Source organism: Lygodium microphyllum, chromosome 20 (genome assembly GCF_053477565.2).
Source record: "Lygodium microphyllum isolate KBCC chromosome 20, Lygodium_microphyllum_v1.1.10, whole genome shotgun sequence".
NCBI lineage: Eukaryota > Viridiplantae > Streptophyta > Polypodiopsida > Schizaeales > Lygodiaceae > Lygodium > Lygodium microphyllum.
The window spans coordinates 105,661,120-105,685,908 of NC_141154.1; the positions used below are offsets into that span (position 1 = coordinate 105,661,120).

A 24,789-nucleotide genomic window follows, 5' to 3' on the forward strand; every position below is an offset into this window, starting at 1 on the left:
CTTCAAACCATACAAAGCCTATTTCAATTTGCACACCAAGTATTCAAATCCCACAACTACAAAACCAATGGGCTACTATACATACACTTCTTCTTGAAGTTCCCCATGTAAAAATGCAGTCTTTATATCAAGCTCGTGCATAGTCCAACCATAATGGGCAACCAAAGCCACCATAGACCGAATGGTAGTCATGCGGGATGTAGGAGCAAACATCTCCTCATAGTAAATGCCCTTCTTTTGTGCATAGCCTTTAACCACAAGCCTAGTCTTATATTTATCATTGGATCCATCTGCATTACTTTTCAGCTTATAGACCCACTTTGTACCAATGGCTTTCTTCCCACAGGCAAGGACACTAAATCCCATGTTTGATTCTTTATGATAGAATCAAACTCAGCTTGCATTGCTGCCATCCAATGCACACTATGTTGTGCATCCTCAAAACATTCAGGCTCCTCATCATCAAGTGTATCTGTTGCCATAAGAAACTCCATTGTATGTGTACCATCATGCATATGAGCTTGCCTTCTAGTACAACCAGCAATAGAAGCATCCAAATGACTATCTTTCATACTCTAAAAATACCATCCAGGCATCTACCTAGCTTCTTAATTGTATACAAGCTCCTGCTGAGCTTCAAATTCAGCTCCTGCGAGGGATTATTTTGATTTTTCATCAAAAACCACATCCCTACTAACAAATACCTTCTTAGAGATAGGATCATATAGTCTATATCCTTTACTCTCACTGTTTTACCCCACAAAAATGCATTTAATAGCCTTGTTATCCAACTTCTTTCTTAGTACCTTGGGTATGTGAGCATATGCAAGACAACCAAAAGTACAAAAATGTCCAACAAAAGGTTCCTGACTATTCCAAGCCTCAAAAGGCGTGACATTCTTTAATGCCTTTGTAGGGCACTTGTTCAAAACATGGCAAGCACACATAACTGCTTACATCCAAAAACTATATGGCAAGCTCTTTGCTTTCAACATATATCTAGCCATCTCCATGAGTGACCAATTCTTCCTCTCCACTACCCCATACTACTATGAAGTATAAGCAATAGTGTACTGATGGACATGTATCCCCCCCGGTCCGAATGGAGAGTCTTAATCCTATAGCCAGATGGATTTTCAGCAAGTGCTACAAAAGCCAAAAATGCATCATACACTTTTGGCCTTTTCACCAAAGAGTAGATCCAACAAAAACCAGTAAAGTCATCAATGAAAGTGACAAAATAGTAACAGCCACCCAATGACTTTGTCTACATAGGGCCACATACATCCGAATGCACAATTTGTAATCTGGCAGTTGCTCTAAAAGCAACATCACGAGGAAAGAAAAAACAATGCACTTTCCCCAAAATACATATCTCGCATATATGCTAAGGAGGTCTCTCCAAGAGAGGTAAACCATTAAGCATCTTTGTACGCTGCATAAGCATCAAGCTGCCATAGTTTACGTGCCCCATGCGAGCATGCCATAACTCTGCCTGTAACATAGTAGGAGTGAGAGCAGACACTAGATAGACCGACTGATCAACTAAATAAGCATCTAACTCATATAACCCATGACATAGTGCCACTCAAAACCAGAAGTCAAGTGTTTTTTATCTCTAACCAAACATCTATCATCATCAAAGGTGACCTGCAAACCACACTTTGCTGCCAAAGAAGAAATAGACAACAAATTCTTCTTTATGCCTCGCATAAATAATGTATCCTGCAAACGGAGAATAGAACCATCAATGGTTGCCAACACAATCTCCCCAATACCTCTTACAAGGTATGATGCATTGTTGGCATACTATACAAACTTACCAATAGGAGTTGCAATAATGAGGGAAAACAAATCCTTGTGGAATGTGATATACCTAGAAGCACCACTATCAAAGAGCCATGTACTCACATCCTCAACAGAGCTAAATGCTCTATCAGCCCAAGAAGAGTCATAATTGCATGTGTAAAACAATAGTCATGGTATGCAACAAAAGACACGAACTTCGTAGCAATAGAAGGTGCATCAGAAGTAGACATCCCTGACTCCTTCTCCTTGGCTATCCGCTTCCTACATTCTGTGATGTAGTGACATGGCTTCTTGCAATAGTGGCACTTGCCCTTCTTGGCTTGCATGCCCCCCCGTTTCTTACTGCTCTGTGAAGTACCTGAAGTCCCAGAGCTCTGCGGAGCATTTTTAGCTTGGTTGCCCTTGCCCTTCTGCCTTGCCATAAAAGCTTACTCAAAGGCTATAACATCCACCCCACTATTCTTTCTTGTTTGCTCTTCCTCTAAGAGCAAGCTAACCAACTGAAGGAAAGTAAGTATTTGTGGGAAAATCCTCATGGTGAGGTTCAAAGCCGTATGAAAGGCCAAATACGAGGGCGGCAATGAATTCAAAGTAGTAGAGATTAAATGAGCATCTTAGAAATACTCATCTACATTCATAAGTTTCTCACACAAGTCTTGAATTTTATTGAGTTGATCCTGCATAGAATCACCTTCATCCATCTTCCCATTCGCAAGCTCTAGGGTCAGCCATGCTTGCAAATATCTGCTCTAGGGTCAGCCATGCTTCTCATGAAGAAGTTGCAAATTGAATGTGTGGAATGGACTGTTGAACTACCAATGTAATCAACAACGATGCCTAAGCATCCCGTGTGTCTCATGCCTTTTGTGCTACTAATCTCTGGGTAAGTGGCTGAGCTACAACGGGCTGAACAAGCTGAGTGGGCTAAGTTGCTCTTTGTCATCCAATCTATCCTTCTTGGACACACATGTGAATACATCCCCTCCGTGATTGGCCATGGTAAATGTCGTTAATCAAGGAGCACAAGAGCAATACTTCAAGCTGGACCAACCTCGAAATCTGAGAATTTTCAGAAATAGAGCAAACACCTTGTTGTAATTAGCAAATCCAATCACACTCTATCAAAAACTATCTCATGTACACGCTGTCCAAGGTACAAATAGTGCTTAGCAGCACAAAAAATACAAAAGCCCCAAAATTTCTTGTCCCAAAATGCACAAATTCAGTCTATTACAGACTGTCCATTGATGTACATTTGCTAATCTCTGAGCTAACATCAAAAGCCCCAAATTTCTGATTCGAAATGCATAGAAACTCTACGAGAAATGTGTCCAGACACTTGCAAGAATAGAGATATGCTGTCCGGGAAAGAGCTCCTTCCAATAGAACAAATCTAAATTAAAAATTTGAAAATTTGAATTTTTTTCCTTTTTACCTTTGATTCTAAGTTATCACGGTTGACTAGTTGCGAGCACCAAGGTACTGGTGGTGGTGGAAGCAAGCGATGCAGCTGGAGGTCAAGCTGGAGTGGCAGGCGGCTATTGACCACGGGCTCACAACTGCTCATGACTACTCCATCAGGCGTCACGCATCAATCGTCAAGCCTCAGGCGTCAACATCCCATTAGGCATTAGGCGTTAGGCGTCAAGCATCCCGTTAGGCATCACAAAGAGAGAGTGAGAGAGTGAGAGAGTGAGAGAGAAAGAAAGATATATTAACATCTACATAAGGCCAATGTGGCCTATGAGACAAAATCCAGAGTACATCCATGTCTAATGTCATCTCATCAATAAGGTAAAGATAACATTACAAATAAGTGGGTGGCCTATGAAACAATACTGAAAATGACTATATGGTGGGACTATACTAGGGTTGAACCATGTGTAGTGTTGTTCCATCGATAGAAAAGGAAAGGAAAGGAGAGGAGAACCAGATCTGATAGAGCCATGTACAAAAAGTGTGGTGGAGACTATGGGCTGTAGTTGATCTCAAGATTTGCACATGATCTCAGCTATGATGCGGTCCCTAGCTGCTTCACTGATATGCCTGGTGGTGAGTCTTCAGTGTCTCGTGATAATGGCTCTGATCCGACTATGGTGTGGCCTTCTCGGACATGGTCCTGGTAGACGGGGTCGTCGTGCTCGACGAAGGGAAATGGCTCTATCCAATGTGACTCCACGGCGTGGCCTGTAAGGTGTCTGGCAGGGTGGCTCTATCTTTGCTAGGCTGGTAGTGTCAGTAGGGTCGGCTCTGTAGAAGAAGTCTTTCATTGCTCTTTGTGTGTCCCCTTGTGGATGAGCTGGCCTCCTGTCTTGTAGTAGTGCGGTTCGGACCTCTCGAGCTCCAGGAGGAAAAGACCTAGGCATTTCTGGTCCTCATACTCCATGACACGGCGAAGAGGTCCAAATCCATCACGGAAGAGGCAATGGTACCATCCTCGTATGTCATAGTATACTGTGCATCTGCATATGTAGTGCTCCTCCATTTCAGGCTCTCAGCCACAAAGCTGGCAAGTCCTATCCTCTGCTAGGGTATTTGTCCATCTGCCTGTCTCCATATGAAGCCTACGTGAGGAGGTGCGAATCTGTCCGGTAGCAACCAGTACGCTATGGGAGAGATGGGTGTCCATATATGCTGGTGGAATAGTGAAACCATCATCAGAGAGACACAATAAATGACTCCTGTAGAACTCCATCCTCGATCCTAGAGGGAGTGGTGGATGGATCCATGTCCTTGCTGTCTCAATCCTCAAGATATCAGCTCTGATCACCTAGTTCAGCTCTAATCGGCTGAGAGAAAGTGTAGGGCAGTCAAGGCTATAATCCAAAGGTGGAAGACGGTCAATATCCAAACCATGTAGGCTCATCCAAATAGCCATCTGTGAAAACCAACAGTTCTTCTCGCCTCCTGTTGCTAGTTGTCTAGATGAGGTTAGTGCCAATCTAGAGTATCTATAGCATGGAAGTTCCCTTAGTCTGTGCCAAAAGGTCACTGCCCTAAAGAGTGCCTCCGTAACTGTAGATGTTGCCCCTAGCTCTGCTCTGACAATGGGATGTGGGTGGAGGGCTTACTCCTAATCATGTGTGCTATCATCATGATCAATGGCCTTTCCAAGCTATCCCAACCATCATAATAATCCCTCTCTACTCCAATCTGATCAGTGAGTGGGCTAAGACGCCTGTGGTACAAGCTACAACCCCATACCTCTACTCCATATAGTAACGTAGGTGTGACTAGGGTGTCAAACAACCAAAGTTTGGTGCGGGGCTCCTGGAACTGTATGTGAGCACATTGACTCTCGAGTACCCCTAGTGCTGCGTATCGACATGCTAGACGTGCCTCTGATGCTCCCCTCGACGAAAAACATGGGCCAAAGAAGGTGACTTCCAAATAGACATATTCCCTCACATGCTCTTGTATGTCTCCCCCAAATGTAAACTGGTACATAGATCTAGCCACCCATGCTGCTGAAGTATTGAAAACCATGGTTTTGGTCTTTCCAAGGTTCACTGTGAGGTCTTTGTCTCTATAGAAGATGTGCAAAGCATCTAGATGGCATTGCAATCCCTGTGGTGAGTCTGAAATGAGAACAATATCATCTGCATACAGTAATATCGGTATCAGCACCCTTGCCAGGCTGGCTCTAGCTCCTCCTCCTCAGTCTATGTAATCAGACACTTCATCTATGTATAGACCAAATAATGTGGGTGAAAGTGGGCATCCTTGTTTCACTCCTAAGGGTACTGGCAATCCTCTCTGATAGCCCCCCAGGTGCTCGTACATGACCTATCACTGCCTCATATAATGCATAGACACCCCATCGTATACCCTCCGGTGCTCCAATGTCCTGCAATCTCTACATGATGCGTGTACGAGGCATTGTATCAAAAGCTTTGCGAAAGTCTACAAAGCAACAATAGATCCTCTTGTCTCGGGCTCGACCCTCCTCAATAATGGCTCTAAGTGTGAGAATGTGGTCCAGCGTGGTATATCCTCGTCTGAAACTTGCATGTCCTTGTGCTCTCTTGCCTTGCATTTCAGCCCATTCACTGAGCTCATGCTCCAATATAGATCCGTATATCTTGGTCAAAGCATGACCCATCATGATAGTCCTGTAGTTGCTAGGAATCAGGGGATCGCCACTTTTAAATAGCGAGATTATAGCATTGTTTGACCAACTCATAGGGAAACCTTCACATACTGCTCTATTGAACATATGTGCTAATATGGGTGCTAATATGTCACAAGCATGTGACAAATGTTCTGCTACTAGTCCATCCTCATCCTGTGCCCTCCCATTTTGTAATCTATAAATTGCATCTCTAACCATTTTCCATGTGAAGAAAGACCAGCCTACAAGATTGTGGGGGCTGCATAGGTGGTTGTCCTGGCAAGTCATACAGTTGTCTCCCATAGTCAAGCCAAGCATCTAGTGATGTAATCTGTATGGGGGGTTGTCTTTCGTGAAACATCTTCCATGCGCTCTTGCTATCCCGTCCCAAAAATAGTTGATATATCTCTGCTTCTGCTTTCACTAAGTAGTCTCGTTTCTTCTTTTGCACAAGGCATTTGAAGAACGCCTTTGCTTGGCGATGTGTCTGAGTGCCTAGCTCCACTTCTCTCTATAAGCGAGCTCGGGTGACTCTACACTCATCATCATACCAGCTATTTTGGGGAGTAGTAGATTGTGTGGGTCTACCTCGGGGTGAGGTGTATGGGAATGCATACATGGCTGATCCATGTATGGCCTCTACTAAATCCCTTGTACATTCTTCCAACAATCTCCTCAAATCCAAATCATGTAAACCGGTCTGCACAGAACCACTGTAGATGTGTGAGGTGTCTTTTGTAAAGTTGTATTTGGGATGTCTAGGGAGGCATGGTGTTTCATGTTTCATATGTATACAAGAGAGCATGAATGTCAAAATAGCGTGATCTGCTACTATGCCAATTGGTCTCTTAGATATCTTAAAGTTTTGGATGTCTGGTATCAATGTTGGTGAGCCCATCAAGTAGTCCACAATACTTGCCCCTCCTTTGTGTGCACTTCCCAAAGTCAATAGGCGTGTCCCATAGGTACTCACTTCTTTATCCTGGGCTTTCCTACATAGGCCTATTTCATCTATGTCGATCTCTTTGAACATGGCATTATCATGCATATAAAAGTCACTCTGTCTATCTCCAGTGCGTACATTGAAATCACCTACTAATAATGTCCCTAGTGCTAGCATATCTCATGATATCCTCATAAAGTACATCAAAGGGAGATCCATCACGTGTGTCATAGGTAGAGTTTGTAGGAGGAAAGTAGCATATTGCGATGAATATATCCTGTGGTCTTCCTGCATGTATCCTAATCCATAAATATCGTGCATCATCATCTATTTTCATTACTTGCACTAACCCTTTGAGGTCTTCCCGGTATAGTATGGCCACACCTCCAAAAACCCTCAGCAATTGAGATACCACATACAACGTCCCTCAGCAATTCCACCAAGTGAGAGAGAGAGAGAGAGAGAGAGAGAGACTGGCCTGGATATGGATTTTCTCGACCGGACGATGGCAGCCCTTGGCTCTGATTCCGATACAGAGGAGCCGGAGGATATGGTGCCATGCACGGAGGAGCCACATCCGGGTTCTGAACTGCCGCCTGCAGGCAAACGCTCCAAGCATACTTCAGACGAGCCAATGGGTCCTCAGGACCGTTCCTATGCGCAGGTTGCCTCTGAACCTGTGGATTCGCAGGAAATTGACTGGGAGCATCTGCTGGACTTTGCCAATACTCTGCTTGGCGATTATGTCCAGCATAATAATGAAACTTTCTCTGCTGCGGCTGCGGATGATGTGCTGGAAGCCACGGTGGACCCAAAATCAGTCTTGCAGTCCTTCTCGGTGTTTTATGACCGTGCGGTTATACTTTTTTTCACCGGCGGGATCCCAGTGCTCTCACATATTCGCCAGTGGATGCACCATTTATTGCAAGGGGAGTGTGTTGAGGAGATCTTCCTTCGACCTCGCGGCTTTTATGAGGTGCTGTTGAAATCGGAATCGCATCGAGCTGAGCTCCTGTCCAAGTTGCCACTATTCTTTGATCGCCGCTTGGTCCATGTGGTACCATGGCACCCTATGGCTGACTTCCAGCGTCTGCTTCAACGAGAATGCCCGGTGTGGGTGGAAGTGGAAAATTGTCCAGCGGTATATTGGCCATTGTTGAAGGACGCGATGGCGGTTGTGGGCACAATGCTGGTTCCCCCAAGCCTCAGGACTATGAACCGAAACCGTTTATGCATGCTATGGGATACGGCCAGGAAAAGGCCTGCGTGGCTTCACCTCAATTGTTCTGGCATGCATCCTTTCCATTTTCGCCAGAAATGGGGCAATTTTGCCGGACACTGCTTTTCATGTGGTCAATTAGGGCATTTTGTGGCCGAATGCCCGGAACAGCAACCGTCTTTTGAGGAGGCGCAGGTTGTGCCGCCCAAGGATGACATGGTGCTTGATGCCCCGACACAGGAGACCCTTCAGCCACCTACTGTCATGGATAAAGGCAAACAACACGTCTGGGGTTTGGATTCTCCTAGCACTGACTGGATTGAGGCACGACAAAAAAAAGGTAAAAAGTTGGACGCAGGCCTGGCAGATCCTGGGCCTAATGCTTCCCCGGATTCCGTACGCACGTACACGCGCAGGAAAGACATGGTCACCTCACAGCAGGCTGCGCGTACTATGGCCCCGTCCGCCCCCCGTCATCCGTCTTCAAGGAAAGTCTATTCAGAGGGCCCCAAGGGCCCACCTGCTAAGCTGGCATTTGATGCAAAAGGTAATGTGATTACACCTTGGGATAGGCGTTATCCCCGCCCTACTCCCAAGGCAGTGGATTTCCCTTCTACCTCTAAAGCAGGTCGCCCGAATTCGTTTGCAGTATTGGCTGATTTTCTGGATGAGGGTGTCCTGGATGCCCTCGCGGAAAAGGTGCAATCGAGGCAACAGGCGCCTCGTTCCTGACTTCCTTTTTTGAAAATATATGAAGATTGCCACGTGGAATGTGCGAGGCATTTGCTCTCGCCATAAGCAACATACCATGTGGTCTGTCTTGCATGAGAACCAATGGGATGTATTGTGTGCAGTGGAGCACAAAAGTCACGGTGAGGCAGGAAAAGTTGTGGATTGCCATGGATTCCGTCTGTTTTATGCAGGGACACCTGCTAAGCACTATTCGGGCGTGTTGATGATTGTCCATGAGAAATACCAGCCTGTTCTTGTTAAAAATGATGTGCAGGGCCGCTTTCTGGTAATCGAAGTCTTATTTGAAGGAGAGATTTTATGGTTGCTGGGACTCTATGCTCCGAATGATCCCGCATCCCGACGGGATCTATGGTCGACTTTGCAGGGCTCCATGGCACTTGGCTGCAGGGGGTTTTTGATGGGAGATTTCAATATGTGTGTTGACTCTTCTCAGTCCACCTCAGGGAATTCGGTAATGGATACGCCAGAAAGCCGGGTGTGGAACTCCTTTGCTTTGCACGTACTTAAGCAAGATCTTTGGTCGTGGCTTCACCCTTCTGTTTCAGGTTTTACTTTTCATTCCGCACAATATGCAACCACTTGGTCGCGGTTGGACAGAATGTATATCATGCAGGGGGATGATTTTCTTCCCGAGATGCTGGAGATGAAGGTCTTGCAGCAATATGCGTTGTCGGATCATTTCCCCCTCCAGCTTGAGATGCGGCCACAATCTATTGCACCTTTTATGCAGTTGTTAAATAAGCTCCCTTTACGCTTCAACTCCTCTTATTTGAAGCATCCAATTTTTCAGGGTTATATGCAGCAATTGATTGAGAGGTTCTTATTGGACTTCGCCTCTGAGGGCTTGGCTTCGTTTGCACGCCTGCTCTCTACTGTGCAGCGGGTTGCTCGGCAGTATGGGATTCATAATGCCTCTCTTTGTCGCCGACGTCGACATGCAGCAGAGGACTTATTGGCCTTGGTCCGTTCCTTGCTCCTGGACTCCCCAGATGATGATTTTCTGCTGTCCCTGGAGCGGCGTTTGGCCCATCTTATTCAAGTATTTAGCTTGAAATCTTATCAGCAGGCCAAGCTGCATAACTTGACTGACACATTGCATGATAGTGCCTGCCAGTCTCATAAGTTCTTTCGCGCCTTGCATGCTTCTCCGGCTCGCGAAAATATGACTCGACTCCAGGATTCGGAAGGTCGCATGGTCACTGATCCGCAGACCATTATCAATATGTGCAGAAATTATTTTATGGATCTTTTTGGTTCTTCTTCCTTGCCGTCTAGCCAGGTTACGCATGCCCGCTCGGTCTTCTATCGTCTGGTCCACCAACAGGTTCCATTTGATATGCAAGCCACTTTGGAGGCGGATATTTGCGAAGAGGAGGTTATGGATGTTTTGTTGCACCTGCCTAAGGATAAAAGTCCTGGTTGGGATGGTCTCACTAATGAATTTTTCGAGCACTCGGCCATGCAGTTGGTAAAGCCATTGGTGGTCATGTTTCAGCAGGTTTGGGAAACAGGGGTCATGCCTTCTTCATGGAAAGAAGACCTTATCAAACTGATTCCCAAGGTCCCTTCGCCGTCAAAGCTGCAACACTGGAGACCAATTTCGTTGATGGGCGCGATGTATAAAATCTTTTCCAAAGTGCTGGCAAATCGGCTTCACAAGCACCTTCCAGCTATTGTGCACCCTCTCCAATATGGTTTCATTAAGGGCCACAACATTTTGCATAATATCTTAAATGTGCAAATGGCTATTGACTATGCGCGGCACTCCAATCAGCAAGTGGTCTTGATTCAATTGGACCTGGAAAAGGCGTTTGACTGTGTGGACTGGTCTTTCCTTGCAGATCTTATGTCTGCTATGGGCTTTGGTATCCGGATGTCCCGATTGATCTACACCATTAGTACTGAGGCTTCTTAAAGAGTTATGCTTAATGGTGGGGTTACAGAGCCATTTGTCCTTGCACGCTCGGTCAGACAGGGTTGCCCTTTGAGTCCTCTCTTCTTTGCCTTGGCGACTCACCCGGTCCTTGGCGGCTTCTGCCCAGCTGGCAGGGTTATCTCTTCCTTTGGGGCAGCACTTCATTAGCCAATCTTTGGCTGATGACTCCTTTATGATTTTGCAGGCGGACAGGGACAACATTCGCAAGGCATTAGATGTTTGGACGCTCTTTGGTCAAGCCTCTGGTCTTCGCATCAATGCCTTTAAGTCAGCCATTCTCAGTTGCACGGAGCCGGATTTACAGTCATTAGGCTGGCAGGGCCAGGTGGTTTCCCGTGGCTCCATTGTCAGGCATCTTGGATACCCATTGGAGGTGGATGTACGGCCAAAGGACCTGCTGGAGTGGATTTCACAAAAACTGGCCGCAAAGTTTATGTATTGGAAGTCGCAAGCCTGGCCGTTCCATGTCCGCCTCAAAGTGGCTCAGACAATTAAGCTACCAATGCTGACGTATTTCCTGCCATTACTGCCATGGACGCCCACTACTTTGAAGGCTCTCACTCATCCCATTCATTTCATGCTATGGAAGAAAGATTCACTGCAGGCAGGCATTTCCTGGATTTCATGGTCACATGCATGTACCCCTAAGCGCATGGGTGGTGGAGCTATTTTGGATGCAGAAACTCATATGCTGGCTCTTCGTTGGTCTCTTTTTCGTGCCATGTGTGTGGATCATCACCCGTGGACCATCATAGCCCGTTATTTTCTTGAGGACAGCGCGCTCCGCCAGGGTAACACACGGCTTCGGGCCTCATGGTGGCATGTCCTTAATGCTAACTCTCGATTTTCCAGTCCCTCTTCCTCTTTGTTACTGCACTTGGTCGGCTCTTGGAAAGTGGTGCTCCAAAAGGCCCGTTGGCATCCTGTAGGGGACCGCTTGCAGACTAATTCTTTTCAGCTGGAATTGTTGGCAGTATCCAGATTACTTTCATGGGAAGATAAACATTAGCTCAGACCAAGATTTAACCGCATGGCCCGTTTGGGTGTGGCTTTGATTGCGGATGCTACCCTTGCTACTCGCAATGTCCTCGCATCGTTTCGAACTGCTAGGAGACTTTTCGGAATCCCGCGCGGATACCATGATTTATGGGGGAAGCTTTCGTCGGAACTTCAGGGCAGGCAACCCTTTCCTGCCCTGGCTATGGATCGCCCTTGGCAGGACTGGGACCTTGCAGGCCGGTTGAGTCTGGAAAAGGCCTCTACTAATCAGGTGTATCATCTTCTCATTAAAGATCACCAATGGCTGGGTGTGAAAGCTAATACTGTTTGGGGCCTGCGGAAATCACTGTCATGGTGGCAGGCAACGCTGATGGAGGGATGGCAGAAGGCACCTTTCAAATGCAAGGTCTTTCTGTGGCGGGTAATGATTGGTGGTCTTCCTCTTGCCTCGGCCCTTTCCAAGCGTCGAATCTCGAATGGCAATTGTTTCTTCTGCACCACTACGGCGGAATCAGCCCAACATCGTTTTCTTTCTTGCCCGCTCGCCAAGAATATCTGGTCTCTCTTGTCGCAAATCTGGCGCGCAGTGGTGGGGTCCTCACTGACTCCTTTCGATTGGGTTTTTGTGCGCCCAAAGTATCCCACACCGCCACCGTTACATATGAAGATCTTATTTCACTTTTTCAGATACTGGGGATGCTGGCACATTTGGACCACCCAAAATGCTTTTCTCTTTGATTCGGCCTCTAATGTACCGCGACATATTGCAAGGCTTAAAGGGCTCTTGCATTGGCAGCTAGATCTCATCAGGCACTCTGACTTGCTCCCTCGGGAGGATTTGCATTCCTGGCATTTGGCAATTGCCTCTGGGTCCTTGCCATGATTGGTGTAACCTTTTTAGTATACTAGTCCGGGGATTTCCCACACATTGGCCTACGGCCCTCGTGTCTCTTGTACTCGTGTAATCATGTAATCTTGTACTTTTTTTCGTAATTAATACAATTACCTTTTACGAAAAAAAAAAGAGAGAGAGCAAAGGATGTCTATCCATCTAATGAAACCCTAGCTTTGCCCCGTGCATCAGAGAGAAATCCGTCAGAGAAGGCTGCTCGCTAGCCATCATGGGCCGCAAGTTCTTTGTCGGAGGCAATTGGAAATGCCAGGCTTTCTATTTTTCTAACCTGATACATAGGTGCAATTCACATAGAGAAAAGTCATCAAGAGGGCTGTCTTCAAACATGACTGCGACTACATATAGGAGTTGTCTGGCTATAGTCCCGCCACAGTCAAAGCAGCAATCAAAATCAAGAGCACATCGACCATCTCCTGTCCTACCTGCACCTGTCCTGTATATCTCTAGATCTGAGCATGTTTGGTGGAGATTGCCTACACCTGGCTGAAACCGAGAGCGCCTAGATTCTGGGAGTCCCTGTGTTTGCAGCCTGCTTTGACTGCAGACCTGTAATTGGTACACACGCACACACACGCACATGCACACGCACACACACAGCCCAGAGAGAGAGATCGTCGATGGCGCCCTGTCGTGACCTGCCGCCTGCTCCATTTCATCATCCTTCGGCTCCTTCTACCGGCGTGCAAATGGAATAAGCCGTCCGTTGTCAGTCCTAGGGGCCGGGGTCCCTGCCGTCGCCCTTCAGTCCCGTCGGGCCTCGTTTCTCGCATCCTGGTCCTGAGCGCCGTTCTGGTTCGTCCCAGGTTCAATCGTGCCTATCTACTGCCCAGTCGCGCTGCCACGCCTGCAGACGCCCATCTTGCTTCGACTGTTTTGCTGTCCACGGGTCCGCCTGCTCATATTTGTTCTTTTTAGCAGAGGCGCCCAGCTGCTGTAAACCCTAAGCCCAATAGTCATCAGAGAGGCAGCATCTCGACCAGAGTGCCCACTGATATGTACAAAGAGAGAGAGAGAGAGAGCACAGAGAGAGAGAGAGAGAAACGGCTTAGTGTGTGAGAGAGAGAGAGAGGCCTATGTTCGTTTCTACCGCCCGTGAGCTCCTGGCTCTGCATCTGACCTGCACAAGTGGTGATACAACATGGCTGGTCTGGATATGGCTTTTATCGACCAAACGGTGGCAGCCCTTGGTCCGGATTTTGATACAGAGGAACCAGAGGATATGGTTCCTTGCACAGAGGAGATGCCTCCTGATCCTGACTTCCAGCCTGCGGGCAAACGTACCAAGCATACTTCAGAAGAGACAATGGATCATCAGGAATGTTCTTATGCTCAGGTTGCCTCTGATTTTGTGGATTCTCAGGATGTTGACTAGGAGCATTTGTTGGAGTTTGCCAACACTCTGCTTGGCGATTATGTCCAACATAATCATGAAGCTTTTTCTGACTCTGGAACTGAAGATGTTCTGGAAGCCACGGTGGACCCGAAAAATGTCTTGCGTTCATTTTCGGTATTTTATGACCGTGTTGTTATACTCTTCTTCACTGGCAAGATCCCAGTGCTTTCCCATATTCGCCAATGGCTCCACAATCTACTACAAGGGGAGTGTGTTGAGGAGATTTTTGTTGGGCCCCGAGGCTTCTATGAGGTGCTGTTGAAATCTGAGAAGCACCATGCTGATCTCTTGTCTAAACTGCCATTGTTCTTTGATCGCCGTTTGGTCCATGTTGTGCCATGGCGCCCAATGGCAGATTTTCAGCGCCTGCTTCAACGTGAATGCCCGGTGTGGGTTGAAGTGGAAAATTGTCCGGCTGTCTATTGGCCACTATTACAAGATGCCATGGCCATTGTGGGCACTGTTCTGGTCCCCCCGAGCCTAAGGGCCATGAATCATAACCGTTTGTGTATGTTATGGGACACTGCTAGGAAAAGGCCTGCTTGGTTACGTCTTAATTGCTCTAGCATGCATCCTTTGCACTTTCGTTTGAAATGGGGCAACTTTGCAGGGCATTGCTTTTCATGTGGAAAATTGGGGCATTTTATGGCCGAATGCCCAGAGAAGCAACTAACTTCAGATGCTAAATATGTTGTACTGCCCATGGAAGATATGGTGCTTAATGCTCCGTCGCAGGATGCAACCCAGCCATCTAAAGTTTTGGATAAAGGTAAACAACATGTTTCGAGTTTGGATTCCCCTGGCAATGTGACTGGGTAGATGTACGTGCAAAAAAAGGTAAAAGGTTTGATGCTGGCATGGTGGATACTGGGCCTAATGCTTCACAAGATTCCATGCGCACTTATATGCACAGGAAAGAAATGTTGTCTTCAGAGCACAATGCTCATACTATGGTTTCTTCTACTCCCCGTAATCAGTCTACTAGAAAAGTATATACGGGCGGTCCAAAGGGCCCACCTGCTAAGTTGGCTTTTGATACTAGAGGTAATGTGATTACCCCATGGGATCGTCATTATCCCCCTTCCATCCCCAAGACAGTGGATATTCCGTCTACCTCTAAAGCTGGCCATCAAAACTCTTTTTCTGTGTTAGCTGATTTTTTTGGATGCGGGAGTCCTTGACATTCTAGCAGAAACGATCAAATCGAGGCAAGCGGTGCCTCGTTCCTGATTTTCTTTTTGAATACACATGAAGATAGCCACGTGGAATGTGCGAGGCATTTGTTCTCACCATAAGCAACATGCCATGTGGACTGTATTGCATGAGAATCAGTGGGATGTCTTGTGTGTTGTTGAGCACACGAGTCACGGTGAAGCAGGAAAAGTTGTGGATTGCCATGGGTTTCGCTTGTTTTATGCAGGGACACATGCCATGCATTATTCTGGTGTGCTTATGATTGTACATGAGAAATATCAGCCTGTTCTTAATAAAAATGATGTACATGGCCGTTTTGTAGTGATTGAAGTTTTATTTGAAGGAGAGATCTTATGGTTGTTGGGTCTCTATGCTCCGAATGACCCTTTATCCCGCCAAGATCTTTGGAATACTTTGCAAACCTCCTTGTCACTTGGCAGACGGGGTTTTTTGATGGGGGATTTTAATATGTGTGTTGATTCTTCACAGTCCACATCAGAGCATTCGGTGATGGACGCTCCGGAAAGTCGTGTATGGAATGTGTTTGCTCTTGCTGTACTTAAGCAAGATCTCTGGTCTTGCCTACACCCTTCTTCTATAGGGTTTACTTTCCATTCTGCGCAGTATGCAACTACATGGTCACGGTTGGACCACATGTACATCATGTAGGATGATGATTTTCTTCCTGAGATGCTGGAAATGAAAGTGTTGCAGCAATATGCCTTGTTGAACCATTTCCCTCTACAGCTTGAGATACTTGCACAACCCATTGCATCTTTTAAGCAATTTCTGGATAGACTCTCTTTGCGTTTCAACTCGTCCTATTTGAAGCATTTCATCTTTCAGGACTATATGCAACAATTGATTGATAGATTTTTATCGGACTTCGCCTCTGAGGGCAATGCTGCTTTTGAACGATTGCTCTCTAATGTGCAACGTGTTGCTCGGCAGTATGGGATCCATCATGCCTCTCTTTGTCGGTAGCGTCAACAAGCAGTGGAGGACTTATTGGCTTTGGTTCGTTCTCTACTGATGGACACTCCAGATGATGTATTTCTGTTGTCACTGGCGATGCGTTTGGCTGATCTTATTAAAGAGTTTCAGTTGAAATCTTATCAGCAAGCCAAATTGCAAAATTTGACTAAGAATTTGCAAGATAGTGCTTGTTAGACTCGTAAGTTCTTTGGAGCTCTACATGCATCTTCTACTCGAGAAAATATGACTAGACTCCAGGATCCAAAAGGTCGAATGGTCATTGATCCTCAGACCATTGTGAACATGTGCAGGAATTATTTTCTAGACCTTCTTGGTTCTTCTCCTTCCCCTTCTGACCAAGTTACTCATGTACGCTCAGTTTTCTATGATCTGGTCCGCAATCAGGTTCCACTTGATATGAAAACTACTTTGGAGACATTTGTGAGGCAGAAGTTATGGATGTTTTGTTACACCTGCCCAAGGATAAAAGTCCCAGTTGGGATGGTCTCACCAATGAATTCTTTGAGATTTCTGCTACCCAACTGGTGAAACCATTGACGACTATGTTTCAACAGGTTTGGGAAACAGGGTTCATGCCTTCCTCATGGAAAGAATATCTTACCAAACTGCTTCCAAAAGTTCCCTCACCGTCGATGTTGAAACATTGGAGACCAATTTCTTTGATGGGTTCGATGTATAAAATCTTTTCCAAAGTGATGGCGAATCGGCTCCACAAGCATCTTCCGGCCATTGTGCATCCTCTTCAATATGGTTTCATTAAGGGCCGAAACATTCTGCATAATATCTTGAATGTGCAAATGGCTATTGACTATGCAAGGCACTCTAATCAGCAAGTGGTATTGATTCAATTGGATCTGGAAAAGGCTTTTGATTATTTAGATTAGTCTTTCATTGCAGAACTTACGTCTACTATGGGCTTTGGTACTCGGATGTCCCGCTTGATCTACACCATTAGTGCTGTGGCTTCTTCGCGAGTTATGCTAAATGGTGGTGTTACTGAGCCATTTGTCCTTGCACGCTCTGTGAGATAGGGTTGCCCTTTGAGTCCTCTCTTCTTTGCCCTTGCGACTCATCCGGTTCTTTCGATGTTATCTTCTATGGCAACTTCTACTCAGTTGACTGGATTGTCTCTTCCTTTTGGACAGCACTTCATTACTCAATCTTTGGCTGATGACAGCTTTATGATTTTGTGTGCGGACAAGGACAATCTTCGCAAAGCATCAAATGTTTGGATGCTCTTTGGTCATGCTTCTAATCTTCATATCAATGCTTTCAAATCAGCCATTCTCAGTTGCACGGAGCCCGATTTACAGTCATTGGACTGGCACGAACAGGTTGTTCCCCATGGTTCCATTGTCAGGCATCCTAGGTACCCTTTGGGTGTTGATGTTCGGCCAAAGCAACTACTAGAGTGGATTTCACAGAAACTGGTAGCTAAGTTTCTATATTGGAAGTCGTAGGCTTGGCCCTTCCATATTCGCCTCAAAGTGGCTCGGACAATTATGTTGCCAATGCTCACATATTTCTTGCCATTGCTGCCGTGGACTACTACTACTTTGAATGCTCATACTCAGCACATTCGTTTCATGTTATGGAAGAAGGATTCCTTGCAGGCAGGCATTTCATGGATTTCTTGGTCGCACACATGTACCCCCAAACACATGGGTGGTGGGGCTATTTTGGATACTGAAACTCATATGCTGGCACTTCGTTGGTCTCTTTTTCGTGCCATGTGCGTGGATCATCACCCGTGGGTCGTTGTAGCCCGTTATTTTCCTGAGGATCATGGGCCTGTGCATGGTAATACACAAATTCGGAGCTCCTGGTAGCATGCTCTTAATGCAGACTCTCGGTTTTCTAGTCCTTCCTCGTCCCTGCTTGTTCATTTGGTCTGCTCCTGGAAATTGGTTCTCTAGAAGGCGCGTTGGCATCCAACGGAGGACCGCTTAAATACTAACTTTTTTCAACTGGAATTGTTGGTAGCCTCGTGATTACTTTCTTGGGAAGGCAAACATGAGCTCAGACCAAAATTTAACCACATGGCACGTTTGGGCTTGACTTCAGTGCAGATGCTACCCTTGCCAGTCGTAATGTCTTGATATCGTTTCATACAGCCAGGAGGCTTTTCAAAATCCCTTATGGATACCGTGATTTATGGGAACAACTTTTGTTGGTGCTCCAGAGTAGGCAACCCTTTCCTGCCCTTGCTTTGGATCGTCCTTGGTAACACTGGGACCTTGCAGGTCAGTTGAATTTGGAAAAGGCCTCAGCTAACCAAGTGTATCATCTTTTGATTAAAGATCATCAATGGCTGGTTACTAAAGCTAATACTGTATGGGGATTGCGGAAATCTCAGTCATGGTGGAAGACAACTGTGATGGAGGGCTGGTTGAACAAGAAACCTTTCAAATGCAAGGTCTTTCGTTGGAGGGTGATGATTGGTGGTCTTCCGCTTGCTTCAGCCCTTTCCAAGCGTCGCATCTCTAACGGCAACTGTTTCTTTTGCACCACTACTGTGGAATCGGCCCGTCATCGATTTATTTCTTGCCCTCTCGCTAAGAATATTTGGTTGCTCTTGTCAACGGTTTGGCAAGCAGTGGTTGGTTTCTTACTAAGCCCTTTTGATTGGGTTTTTGTACGGCCAAAATACCCCTCACCGGCACACTCGCATATGAAGATCTTGTTTCACTTTCTTAGATATTGGGGATGCTGGCACAATTGGACTACTCGGAATGCCTTTCTTTTTGATTCGGCCTTTAATGTTCCAGGACATATTGCGAGGCTTAAAGGTCTCTTGCATTGGCAGATAGATCTCATTCGGCACTCTGACTTACTCCCTCGGGAGGACTTACTTCCTTGGCATATGGCAATTTCCTCTACGTCTTTGCCATGACTTTTGTAACTCTTTTGTGGTTTAGTACTGAGATTTTACACACGATGGCTTAGAGCCATCATGTATCTTGTAATCATGTAAACTTGTACCTTTTTTCGTAATTAATACAATTACCTTTCACGAAAAAAAAAAAGAGCCCAATCATTATTGGCCCATTCCTTGTCTCTGTGTCAGTCTAGGAATTCCAATGATGACTTGCTCACATGCATTGAATGGTTGAAAGGCAAGGTTCAATCTCTTCAAGAAGAGGAATATGTAAAATTCAAACTGTTGGCCAGAACCAAAGCTTTACACGATAATAACTGTCAAACTCATCAATTTCTTGGTTGTCTACATCAGAAATATGCCCGAGAAAATATTGTGCGCTTAAAGGATGGGCATGGTGTTATGGTGACTAATCCTGCCTCCATCATTCGGATGAGTGTCGATTTTTATAGGTCCTTGTTGGATCCACAAGAGATTCTTTCCGATGTTGTTCTCTCTGCTCGAAGATATATTTGTGACCTGGTTAGTAATCAGGTCAACACAAAATGGGTGAACTTAATGGAGGCTGATATTTTAGAAGATAAAGTGGAAGAAGTGATGTCCCACTTGGCTCGAAGGAAAAGTCCTGCCTAGGATAGGCTTCCTAATGAGCTGTTTTCAGCCCATGCGGAACTACTTAAGGACCTATCAACTCGACTGTGTCAGCAAGTGTGGAATTCGAGTATGATGCCTTCAGATTGGAAGATTGTTGTTATTAGGTTGTTACCCAAGGTTCCCTCTCCGATCTCTCTGAAACAATGGAGACCCATTTCTGTTATGGGGTCGTTATATAAAATCTTTTCCAAAATTATTGCCAACAAATTGCAGAAAGTAGTTCCACACCTGGTCCATCCACACCAATACGGTTTCATTAAAGGTCAGAATATAATGTACAACATTCTAAATGTTCAACTAGGAATCGACAATGCCAAAGCTTTTGGCCAGCAAGTTGTTATGCTTCAACTAGATATTGAGAAGGCTTTTGGTCATGTTAGCTGGTCATTTTTGAGCAATTAATGTTTAGAATGGGTTTCATCCCCTGTATGATTTCTCTGGTTGATACCATTAGTCAGGGTGTTGTGGCTCGTATTGCTCTTAATGGAGGGATTATGGAGGAAATCTCCTTATCTCGGTCTCTTTGGCAAGGCTGTCCTCTCAGCCCTTTGTTGTTTGCTTCAGTTACTCACCCCATGCTCTCATTATTGGATAAGTTGGCAGCTCAAGGTGAGATAATTGGCTTACCTCTTTCTTGCGGTGACCAACTTGTGGGTCAATCTTTGGCAAATGATTCTTTTATGTTCTTCAAGGTTGATCGCACTAATGTTAATCTGGCACGTGGAATCTTTTTGCTTTGGCATCGAGTCTTCATGTTAATACTCAAAAATCTACCCTTCTCTCTTGTACGGAGAATGATCTACACACACTTGAACTGGAATGGAATTGTGATCCCAAGGGGCAATATAACCAGACACTTGGGATATCCTATTGGTGTGGAGGTAGCTCCCCATCTCTCCTGTATGGAGAATAACCTACACGCCTTGGGTTGGAATAGAATTGTGATCCCAAGGGGCAATATAACCAAACACTTGGGATATCCTATTGGTGTGGAGGTAGCTCCCCATGCCTTGCTGGATTGGATGGCCTCCCGGATTCATGACAGGTTCATATACTAGAAATCTCAGAGTTGGCCTCTACATGTCACACTAAAAGTTTCTCAATGCATTATGATCAGTATGATTTCATTCTTTCTGCCATTGCTTCCTTGGACTAAGAAGTCCCTTTTGGAATTGGTTCAGCCTATCAGATTCATGCTCTAGAAAAATAAAGGCAATCGTTTCAGTCATGTATGGATTTCTTCGTAGCATGTGACTACTCCGAAAAGGATGGGGGGTGCAGCTTTGTTGGATGTTAATTTGCATATGGCCGCTTTGAGGCTATCCCTTTTGCAGAGTCTATGTATTCAAAGTCATCCTTGGTCAGCTATTACTAGATTCTTCATAAAGAAGACAGGCATCTCTCATGGTAGCACAATTATTCATGCTTCCTGGTGGCATGTACTTAATTCCACAAGGCTTATTAAGGTCTCCCAGTCTTTTATCCTTTCTCATTTGATTGCATCTTGGCAACAGATGCTACGTTTTGCAGTTTGGCACCCTCCTGATATTCGTAAAGAGGAAAATTCGCTACAAGGAGAAGTACTAGCTTCCTCAAGGTTGTTGGGTTGGCCGCATAAAGATTTGCAGCAAGACAAGTTTAATCGGATGGCTCGGTTGGGGTTGAAGACACTCTTGGGTGGTGTTATTCCTAGGGAGCCCCGTCTTTTTTCTTTCAGGCGTATTCGTCACAGTACTTTAGGATGCCTCACGGATACAGTGACATTTGGTTATCCATACAAGACAATCTTCAGAGGTTCTCTCCTTTGCCTATGTTACAACCATTGCATCCATGGCGTGACTTGATGTTTGTGCTTCCTGACGATTTTGAGAAAACGTCAACTAATCAAATATATCATCAAATGGTGGAAGCCAAGATATGGGTTACTGGGAAATTTAATAAATTATGGCATCTTCGGGATAGCAAAAAGAAGTGGCGGGAAAGATTTATCCATCTTTGGAAGTCTAAGGTTCTGTACCAGGGAAAAGTGTTCATGTGGAGGCTGCTTATTGGGGGTCTTCCAACAGGAGATGTGCTCCGTGCTCGAAAGATCTCTACAGGACGTGTTTTCTGCACTACATGTGATGAGACATTGATTCACCTCTTTGTCTCTTGCCCTGTTGCTCAAGAGATATGGAATTTCATTTCTCGAGTGTGGTCCTCGGCGACTCAGCACCGCATACCAACTCGTTCGTGGAGTATGGGAAATATATCCTCTATGTTTTCTTTGCATTCAATTTATTCCTCCCTTTTCCATTTCTTAGATGGACAGCCCTGTGGCATATACGGCGTACTCGGAATGCCTTTCTTTTTTATTCAACATTGGGCATCCATGGGTATGTGGCCCGTGTGCGTGGTTTAGTGCTATGGCAAATCTCTTCTATGATGTCTGCTGACCTGTTTCTTCCAGATATTGCTGCTCCCTGGCTAGCTATTGTTCGCTCTACTCCAATTGTCCTTTCGGTGTGACTTATTAGTGCTACTCATGTAATAGGTTGTTCTGATAGGCTGCTGGCTTCTTTATATTTGTTTCCTTCCTGTTTCATTGGCCTAAAGGCCTGATGTAAATATCTCCAGAGGGAGACATCAAATGGTATTGATATGGCATTTCTTGACCAGCATATTGGGCATGGAGATGACAAAGAATCGGTGGAGTCAGATGGTGACTCTTTGGCTGAGAATTCTGAGCAATTGATGGAAGGGAATGAGATGGGAAAACGTCGTAAGATGACAGTAATTTCTAAAGGAGATATTACCCGACACTTAGGTTATCCTATTGGTATGGATATAGGTCCCTGCGCCTTACTTGATTGGATGTCATCCCATATACATGATCCATTCATATACTAGAAATCTCAAGGCTAGCTTGTTCATGTAAGACTTAAAGTTGCTCGATGCATCATGATCAATATGGTCTTGTTTTTTCTACCCTTACTTCCTTGGACTAAGAAGTCTCTTTTGGAACTGGTTCAGCCTATCCGCTCCATGTTGTGGAAAAAGAAAGGGAATTGTTTGGGCCAAGTGGATTTCTTGGCAACATGTGACTACTCCTAAAAGGATGGGGAAACAGCTTTATTGGATGTTAATTTCCATATGGTTGCTTTGAGATTGGCACTTTTGCATGCACTCTATGTGCAAAGTCATCCCTAGTCAGATATTGCAAAATTTTTCATTGAAAAGACTAGTATGTTGCATGATCGCACGGTTATTCAAGTTTCTTAAAGGCATGTGCTGAATTTCAGGAGGCCTATTAACGTCTCCCAGTCTTTTCTCCTTTCTCATTTGATTGCATCCTGATAAGATATTTTATGTTTTGCAGTTTGGCGCCCTTCTAATCTTCGTAAGGAGAAAAATTCGCTGCAAGGAAAAATGTTAGCTACCTCCAAGTTGTTGGATTGGCCTGATAAAGACTTGCAGCGAGATAAGTTTAATCGAATGGCTCGCTTGGGGTTGCAGATAGTCCATGATGATGTCATTCCTAGGCAGCCCCGTCTTTATTCTTTCCAAGGCATTTGCCAACACTTTCGGGTGCCTCGTGGCTATCATGACATTTGGTCGTCCTTACAAGAGAAGCTTCTAAGGTTCTCTCCATTGCCTGCTTTACAGCCATCGTCTCCTTGGCAGGATTGGATGTTTGTGCTTCCTGATGATTTTGAGAATAGATCAGCTCACCAGATCTATCATCAGATGGTCGAGGTCAAGAGATGGGTCACTAGAAAGGCCAATAAAATATGGCATATTTGGGACAGCAAAAAGAAGTTGCAAGAAATATTTCTCCAACTCTGGAAGTCTAAGGTTCCTTATCAAGGTAGAGTGTTCATGTGAAGGTTGCTTATTGGGGATCTTCCAAATGGCGATGTGTTGCGTGCTCACAAGATCTCCCGTGGTGGTTGTGTATTTTTCACTACATGCAATGAGACATTGCTTCTCTTCTCTTGCCTTGTTGCTCGGCAGATTTGGAGTTTTGTTTCCCATGTGTGGTCCTCAATGACTCAACAGCAAATATCAGCTCATTCGTGGATCATGGAAAGGGTGCCTTCTATGTCTGTCTTCAATCAGATTATTCCTGCCTTTTCCCTTTCTTTTTATGGATGGCTCTGGTACGTCTAGCATATTCGAAATGCCTTCACTTTTTATTCTGCCTTTGGCTTTCATGGTCATGTGGCCCGTGTTCGTGGTTTACTGTTATGGCAGATCTCCTCTATGGTTTCAGCTAACTTGGTTCTTCATGACATTGCTGCTCCTTGGCTGGATATTGTTTGTTGCACTCCATCTATCCTTTCTATGTGATATTTGTGTGTTATGGTCTTAGAGGCCTTTTAGCTTGATTTGTGTCGGTTCTATTTTTCTTAATTGACCTAATGGTATGATGTAAATATTGCTACTTAATTCACTCCACACTTGTGGACCCCATGAAGGCTGATATGAAAGTGTTTTTTTTCTTTCTTACCCTTCTAGGGTTGTTGGCATATATGGACCATGAGGAATGCATTCATATTTGATGCTCCATCGGGCATGCAGAGTCATGTAGCCCACTTGAAAGGACTTCTTCATTGGCAGCTAGACTTGATTGAGTTAACAAATACTCTCCCTAGACAGGATTTGCTTGCTTGGCACACTGCAGTTCCTTCTACCCCCCTTTAGTCACTCTACTTCCTTTGTACCTTGACTGTGATGTCTAAGATTTTTTACACGATGGCCTAGAGCCATCTTGTATCTTGTAATTGTGTAATCTTGTACTTTTTTTGTAACTAATATAATTACCTTTTACCGCTGGGGGGGGCGGGGGGAAGAAACAAATTGATTATGGCCACCGCATTAAATGGTTGGAAAATAGAAAGTAGTTTATGTTGGTAGCAATGACTTTGGCTAAGTAAGGGGCATCTGGTAAAAGTAGTTTTGCTTTGGTAGGATCAAAAGGTATTAACCAAAGATCACTATCATAGAAAATG

At 45.2% G+C, this 24,789-nt stretch overlaps 1 protein-coding gene across 5 annotated transcripts in view; it reads right to left on the reverse strand.

Moving 5' to 3' along the window:
- Positions 1-24,789, reverse strand: part of LOC148019216 (putative serine/threonine-protein kinase PBL22) — a 236,778-nt gene that overhangs the window by 192,586 nt on the left and 19,403 nt on the right. The gene's annotated exons all lie outside the window — the stretch shown is intronic.